Consider the following 8,661-nt stretch of genomic DNA (forward strand, 5'->3'; position numbering starts at 1 on the left):
AAAGGATTGGATTTTCTATGTTTCTATGTTTCGATAAGCCAATTAACCTACAAACCTGTACGTCTTTGGACGGGAGGAGATCGGAGCACCTGGAGAAAACCCACGCAGGTCACGGGGAGAACATGCAAACTCCGTACAGACAGCACCTGTAGTCAGGATTGAACCCAGGACTCTGGCGCTGTGAGGCAGCAACTCTACCGCTGCACCACCGTGCCACCCTGGTCTATTGGGTCTCGCAATAGCTAAACACACTGCCCCTTGTTGCTCTAAACTCAGTCTGAAGAAGGGTTTCGGCCCGAAACGTTGCCTATTTCCTTTGCTCCATAGATGCTGCTGCACCCGCTGAGTTACTCCAGCAATTTTGTGTACCTTTGCTCTAAACTCTGCTATTGTTCCTTGACCTCTTCACTGATCCATTGACAAAGATATCACGTTCCCCATCACAGTCAAATTAAAAGCTTGTCCCTTTATCAACTATTTTTCTAGATAAAGACAGCAATTAGCGCAAATTTAATTTATTTTTAATTGCATGACAGCTCCAAGAGTAAGTGCTTTTATTTGTGATTTGGCTGTGTCTAAAAGAGCCTTGCGTAAGAAACTCTATCTGACACTGAGGAGCGTTGGGGGAAGAACAATCGAGATGTTTTGTTTTAGAGATACAGCAGGCAAACAATTCTACATTGCCCCACACTCATCCACTCCCTACACACTAGGTTCATCTTACTGAGGGACAATTCATCTACAAACCCAACACGTCCTTGAGATGCGGGAGGAAATCGGAAACATCCACGCAGTCAGCGGGAGAACGTGCAAACTCCGCACAGACAGGCTACATTCAGAACACTTTCCAATTTCCCGTGGCCCTGGGCCGAGCTGTTGCCAAACCAGCACAGTGGCGCAGCGGTAGAGTTGCTGCCTTACAGTGCCAGTGACCAGGGTTCGATCCTGACTAAGGGTGCTGTCTGTACGGAGTTTGCACGTTCTCCCCGCGACCTGCGTGGGTTTTCTCCGGGTGCTCCGGTTTCCTCCCACACTCCAAAGACGTACAGGTTTGTAGATTATTTGGCTTCTGCAAATTGTTGTCCCTTGTATGTAGTATTGAGTGCTTGCTGTTTGGAGAAGGCTCAGTGGGCTGAAGGGCCTGTTTCCACAATGTATCTCTGAAGTCAAACCAAGATGATGGATGGACTTACAGGCCGAGAGCTTACAGGACTATGGGATCAAAGCTGTAAAGTGCATTTGTACTGCTCTAACAGCGCAGCATTCATGTTCATAAGAGATAGTACTAGAATTAGGCCATTCGGCCCATCAAGTCTACTCCACCATTCAATCATGGCTGATCTATCTCTACTAACCCCATTCTCCTGCCTTCTCCCCATAACCCCTGACACCCGCACTAATCAATAATCTATCTATCTCTGCCGTTAAAATATCCACTGACTTGTGGCCTCCACAGCCGTCTGTGACAATTAATTCCACAGATTCACCGCCCTCTGATTAAAGAAATTCCTCCTCATCTCCTTCCTAAAGGATCGCCCTTTAATTCTGAGGCTGCGCCCTTTGGTCCTAGACTCTCCCACTAGTGGAAGCATCCTCTCCACATCCACTCTATCCAGGCCTTTCACTATTCGGCAAGTTTCAATGAGGTCTCCCAGCAGGTCAGGCAGTGGAGAGAGAGACAAACAGAGTTAAGGCCCTGTCCCACTGTACGAGGTAATTCAAGAGCTCTCCCGAGTTTAAAAAAAAATCAAACTCGTGGTAAGCACGGAGAATGTACGTAGCGGGTATGTCGGAGCTCGGGGACGTCTCTTAGCGGGAGTACAGAGAATGTTCACCAGATTGATTCCTGGGATGTCAGGACTTTCATATGAAGAAAGACTGGATAGACTCGGCTTGTATTCGCTGGAATTTAGAAGATTGAGGGGGGATCTTATAGAAACTTACAAAATTCTTAAGGGGTTGGACAGGCTAGATGCAGGAAGATTGTTCCCGATGTTGGGGAAGTCCAGAACAAGGGGCCACACTGTTTAAGGATAAGGGGGAAGTCTTTTAGGACCGAGATGAGGAAAACATTTTTTTACCCAGAGAGTGGTGAATCTGTGGAATTCTCTGCCACAGAAGGTAGTTGAGGCCACACAGTTCATTGGCTATATTTAAGAGGGAGTTAGATGTGGCCCTTGTGGCTAAAGGGATCAGGGGGTATGGAGAGAAGGCAGGGATGGGATACTGAGTTGGATGATTAGCCATGATCATATTGAATGGCGAATGGTGCAGGCTCGAAGGGCCGAATGGCCTACTCCTGCACCTATTTTCTATGTTTTTATGTTTCGAGGTAACGGCAGGCACTCGGGAAACGCGTTAAGCTCGTGAAGATTTTTCAACTTTGAAAAATGTCCTCGGGAGCCCCAAGTATCTACGAGCGGCCATTACCGTAATTCTCCGAGTTCGAATCGGGGAAACTCGGAAGAACTCTTGAATTAGCTCGTACAGTGGGACAGGCCCCTTTAATGTTTCCCTCATCTTTCATGACCAGTATTCACACGAAGGGCTGAATGGCCTTATACAGAGTGATAGATTTACCACCATTCCACTTCAGTGATTCACACCCATTAGATTTCAGCATCAATATTTGTTTTCCAAGTAAGCAACCTAATTTTACTTCCAGAATTACACTCTGATATGAAAGCACTTGGAGGAATTATTGCTTCAGCGCTGACATTGGAAAAATAGTAGCATAAGATGCATTATTTAATAAATCTATTGTAAAGTAAACCAATTTTGCCTGAGCTTGTATGGATTTAAATTTGGTTTTGCTAAGCTATTATCTGTTAAAATTCTTCGGGATGCAATGACTCTGCAATGGTTTTTAGCAGCCAGGCACCTCTTGTGCAGATCTGTGAGGATTCCATTCACGTTGATGTTTAGGAAGGAACTGCAGATGCCTTAAAAAATCGAAGGTAGATAAAAATGCTGGAGAAACTCAGCGGGTGAGGCAGCATCTATGGAGCGAAGGAATAGGTGGCGTTTGAGGTTGAGGGGGGATCTTATAGAAACTTACAAAATTCTTCAGGGGTTGGACAGGCTAAGATGCAGGAAGATTGTTCCCGATGTTGGGGAAGTCCAGGATAAGGGGCCACACAGTTTAGGGAAAAGGGGGAAATATTTTAGGATCGAGATGAGAAAAACATTTTTCACACACAGAGTGGTGAATCTGTGGAATTCTCTGCCACAGAAGGTAGTTGAGGCCACACAGTTCATTGGCTATATTTAAGAGGGAGTTAGATGTGGCCCTTGTGGCTGAAGGGATCAGGGGGTATGGAGAGAATGCAGGGATGGGATACTGAGTTGGATGATCAGCCATAATCATATTGAATGGCGGTGCAGGCTCGAAGGGCCGAATGGCCTCTACTCCTGCACCTATTTTCTATGTTTCGATGTTCTATGAGACCCTTCTTCAGGCTGATGTGGGGGGGGGGGGAAGAAGAAAGGAAGAGGCAGAGACAGTAGACAATGCTCACACCCCAGCGGTATGAACATTGACTTCTCCAATTTCAGGTAGTCCTTGCTTTCTCCCTCTTTCCCCTCCCCTTCCCAGCTCTCCCTCAGCCCACTGTCTCCACCTCTTCCTTTCTTCTTCCCACCCCCACATCTGTCTGAAGAAGGGTCTCGACCCGAAACGTCACCTGTTCCTTCGCTCCATAGATGCTGCTGCACCCGCTGAGTTACTCCAACATTTTTGTCTACCTTCGATTTTCCAGCATCTGCAGTTCCTTCTTAAACACTGCTTGGATGAATGTGTTCTGTGGAGAACGATATCGCAGTCTTATAGGTTTATACACAGCTTAACTGAATATAAAGCATGCTGCCCATTGAAAGTTTGAGTATTGAAGAGCTGAGTGTAATGTAATTGTTAATTTAAATATAATTACAGTCAGTCTCCGTTGCAGTAATCGCGATTGCTCTTCTCGTTTGGATCCTGCTGCGCTGCTTCATTCAATGTCAGATCAGTTTATTGTCACGTGTACCGAGGTACAGTGAAAAGCTTTTGTTGCTCGCTATCCAGTCAGCATGAAAGACAAGTCTGAAGAAGGGTTTCGGCCCGAAACGTCGCCTATTTCCTTCGCTCCACAGATGCTGCCTCACCCGCTGAGTTTCTCCAGCATTTTTGTCTACCTTCGATTTTCCAGCATCTGCAGTTCCTTCTTAAGCAGGAAAGACAATACATAATCTACAGGGTGGTCACGGTGGCGCAGCGGTAGAGTTGCTGCCTTACAGCGCCGGAGACCCAGGTTCGATCCCGACTACGGGTGCTGTCTGTACGGAGTTTGCACGTTCTCCCCGTGACCTGTGTGGGTTTTTTCCTAGATTTTCACTTTCCTCCCACACTTCAAAGACGTGCAGGTTTGTAGGTTAAGTGGAAATTGTTAAATGTAAAAATTGCCCCTGGTGGGTGTAGGATAGTGTTAGTGTGGTCGGTGCGGACTCAGTCGGCTACAGGGCATGTTTCCGCGCTGTATCTCTAAACCAAACTAAATGTGATTACAATCGAGCCATTTACAGTGTGTAGACACATGAAGATAGACACCTTATTCAGCAACTAAGTTACAGAGAAAGGTTGAACAAGTTAGGGCTTTATTCTTTGGAGCGCAGAAGGTTAAGGGGGGACTTGATAGAGGTTTTTAAATGATGAGAGGGATAGACAGAGTTGACGTGGAAAAGCTTTTCCCACTGAGAATAGGGAAGATGCAAACAAGGGGACATGACTTGAGAATTAAGGGACTGAAGTTTAGGGGTAACATGAGGAGGAACTTCTTTACTCAGAGAGTGTTAGCTGTGTGGAATGAGCTTCCAGTGAAGGTGGTGGAGGCAGGTTCGTTTTTATCATTTAAAAATAATTGGATAGTTATATGGATGGGAAGGGAATGGAGGGTTATGGTCTGAGCGCAGGTATATGGGACTAGGGGAGATTATGTGTTCGGCACGGACTAGAAGGGTCGAGATGGCCTGTTTCCGTGCTGTAATTGTTATATGGTTATATTATACCAAATGCTGGAGTAACTCAGCGGGACAGGCGTCATCTCTGGAGAGAAGGGATGGGTGATGTTTCGGGTCGAGACACCTGAAGTAGGGTGGGATTTGGTGCGCGTGGCTTGTATATGATGGCGAGCACCTTTGCAAGTTGCAAGTCACAGTGTGTGTGTGTGTGGGTGTGTGTGGGGGTGATGGCTGGACTCAGCAGGCTGGTATCCATGCTGGATCTCCAGACTAAAACTAAAAGTAAAATATGCCTTAACGAGAGGATGATTCAGCCTCATTTGGTGCTGCCCTCCAGCGTAGTAAGTCGCAGCAGGATTCAACGCTACGGGTCATCAGTGGCAGTGATTAGTTCATGGCCACTACGTCTAGTTAGCCCCATTCCCCACAGGTACACCTGAGCAGTCCCCCACAGACAACATACACTTAAATAAGGCATCACTTCACCACCTCACCACCACCACAAGGTAAACTCCACACTGCCACAGAAGCTGCAGAAAATCATTTTAATTTAAAGGGAAATGAGGAAGAAATTAGGACTTAATGAAATCTCTCCATAATTCCCTGTGCCTGCAATGGTTAGATCACAGGAGGGTCAAAGCAGGTCTGATGTACACTCAACTTCAGTGGAAGCAAGCCCTTCTCCATCTCAAGGGACCAGGACATCTAAAAATGGTGGAGTTAATGTGGATGATTTAACAGCCTGAATCTTCTCACTCCGACCCTGGGTATGTGTGTAGGGACGAACTGCAGATGCTGCTTTAAACAGAAGATAGACACAAAATGCTGGAGTAACTCAGCGGGACAGGCAGCATCTCTGGAGAGAAGGCATGGGTGACGTTTCGGGGCGAGACCCTTCCCTCTCTCCAGCGCGGAAACCAGCGATCCCAGGACATTAACAACACCACACACACACACACACACACACACACACACACACACACACTCAAACAAACACACACACACACACACACACACACACACACACACACACACACACACACACACACACACACACACACACACACACACACACACACACACACACACACACACACACACACACACACACACATACACACGCACACACACACACACACATCACACACCAACACACACACACACACACGCACACACACACACACACACACACACACACACACACACACACACACACACACACACACACACACACACACACACACACACACACACACACACACACACACACACTAACACTATCCTACACACACACACACACACACACACACACACACACACACACACTCACGCCCACACACACACACACACACACACACACACACACACACACACACACACACACACACACACACACACACACACACACACACTGGGGACAATTTACATTCTTAGACCGAAGCCAATTAACCTACAAACCTGCACGTCTTTGGAGTGTGGGAGGAAACCGGAGCGCCCGGAGAAAACCCACGCAGGTCACGGGGAGAGAACATGCAAATCCCGTACAGACAGCACCTGTGGTCGGGATTAAACCCGGCTCTGTGGGGCAGGAACTCTACCGCTGTGCCATCGTACCGAGCGGGGTGACGTGTGGGGGTGTAGGGGTGATAAGCGCAGTGAGGGCAGGCGTGCGGTGGAAGCTACTGTAGGGAGACTGTGTCTTCACTGAAACAGACCATTGAGTTTAACAAAAGGGATGAGCCTCAGCCAGATGTAATTGATGTTATGTGTTCACTGATTCACAATAGATCTTGTATGCCCATGTCCAAACACAGCAAGCAGCGGCTGTGTCTCGATGAAGACAAATGGGCTACTTCATTTCACATTAAAGGAAAGCCCTGACGAGGAAAATTAAGACGTGTTGGCTGATGTACTTTGCTAGATATTTACAGGGAATATATTCACTGAAGTTTCTTCCAAATCCACTTCTTCTTTAGAGATACAGCGTAGAAACAGGCCCTTCGGCCCATCAAGTCTGCACCGACCAGCGATCCCCGTACACTGGTCTAGTTTAGTTTATTGTCACGCATGTCTACAGCTTTTGTTGCGTGCTAACCTAACACACTAACACTATCCTACACACACACACACACACACACACACACACACACACACACACACACACACACACACACACACACACACACACACACACACACACACACACACACACACACACACACACACACACACACACACACACAATATTACAATATTTACCGAAGCCAATTAACCTACAAACCTGCACGTCTTTGTAGTCTGGGAGGAAACCGGAGTGTCACCTATTTGAAACGTCACCCATTCCTTCTCTCCAGAGATGCTGCCTGACTGAGTGTGAGTGTAGGTGTGTAACAGTGTAATAGTGAGTGTAGGTGTGTAACAGTGTAACATTGAGCATGGGTGTGTAACAGTGTAATAGTGAATGTGGGTGTGTAACAGTGAGTGTGGGTGTGTAACAGTGCAATAGCGAGTGGGTGTGTAACGATGTAATAGCGAGTGTGGGTGTGTAACAGTGAGTGTGGGTGTGTAAAAGTGTAATAGTGAGTGTAGGTGTGTAAAAGTGGAATGGTGAGTGTGTGGTGTGTAAACGTGTAATAGTGAGTGTGTGGTGTGTAAACGTGTAATAGTGAGTGTGTGGTGTGTAGCAGTGTAATAGTGAGTGTAGGTGTGTAAGTGTAACAGTGAGTGTGGGTGTGTAAGTGTAACAGTGAGTGTGGGTGTGTAAGTGTAATAGTGAGTGTGGGTGTGTAACAGTGTAATAGTGAGTGTGGGTGTGTAAGTGTAATAGTGAGTGTAGGTGTGTAACGGGGCAACATCGAGGGAGAGTGTAACATGATGTGATATATATTGTGGGCAGGTGGAGAGGATTTTTCATCTTGCAGTGAGGATATGTTCTTTTGTTTAAACAAGGGAGATTGGAATGTGTGGGGCATCACACTGTAGCACTTGCCATGCACACAGCACACTGGCATTTAAAGGCATCGATGTGGCCACGAGGTGAATGTTTTGATTAAGAATGGACAGATGACAAAGTGTGGGTCAGATGTGATCCCCTGGGCTGCCGTGTCCAAGCTCCACGGACCGAGCACCTGCATCTCCCACGCTACCTCCACCAACATTATATCCTCACCCTCACCCTCCCCTCCTCCCGCCTCAAGTTGCCACAGCTCCACCGAGCCCGCAGCAGAAAACATGTTGGCATCTGCGAGAATGGATCAACTATCAATCATCATCATCATCAGGGATTTCCGCCTTGAGAGAGATATTGATTCGATCTTTACATTTTGAGCAGCCAGCGAGGCTAGACTGAAAAACCCATCATCCTTCCCTCCCCACCGGTCTCGACCCAAAACGTCACCCATTCCTTCTCCCCAGAGATGCTGCCTGTCTCGCTGAGTTACTCCAGCATTTTATCTCTATCTTGATTCTTCTTTAGTGTGGGTGTCAGGGGTTACATAGTAACATAGAAACATAGAAAATAGGTGCAGGAGTAGAGGCCATTCAGCCCTTCGAGCCTGCACCGCCATTCAATACGATCATGGCTGATCATCTAACTCAGTATCCTGTACCTGCCTTCTCTCCATACCCCCTGATCCCCTTAGCCACAAGGGCCACATCTAACTCCCT

The sequence above is a fragment of the Leucoraja erinacea genome, chromosome 39 (genome assembly GCF_028641065.1).
Source record: "Leucoraja erinacea ecotype New England chromosome 39, Leri_hhj_1, whole genome shotgun sequence".
Taxonomy (NCBI): domain Eukaryota; kingdom Metazoa; phylum Chordata; class Chondrichthyes; order Rajiformes; family Rajidae; genus Leucoraja; species Leucoraja erinaceus.